We start from the raw sequence: 313 nt of genomic DNA, 5'->3' as shown, positions 1-313 counted from the left end.
CCCCCAGCAAGAGGACAAACCTTCAAGCAGACTCACGCTCCACGAAAACCCTCTGTGCAGAGCCCAAAGAAATGTTTCTTATTAATCATCTCCACAAAAACTCTTAAGATGCCCTGTGGTGGTGGGCTATCTAAACACACCCTGTACTTGGCAAATTTTGCTTTTCATTCTTAACCATAGAAGGTAAATTGACTTTGCAGGGCAATGCTCAGATCCCACAGAGAAGTGACTATCCTCTGAACAATTACAAAGAATGAAGGGTGGCCAATGTTGAAGAGAACTAATGGGGAGGCTCGGCGCCTGTGGCTCAAGC

This window comes from Otolemur garnettii, unplaced genomic scaffold, assembly GCF_000181295.1.
Source record: "Otolemur garnettii isolate 467f Iridium unplaced genomic scaffold, OtoGar3 scaffold00002, whole genome shotgun sequence".
In the NCBI taxonomy this organism is placed as follows: Eukaryota; Metazoa; Chordata; class Mammalia; order Primates; family Galagidae; genus Otolemur; species Otolemur garnettii.
This window is presented reverse-complemented; position numbering follows the sequence as displayed.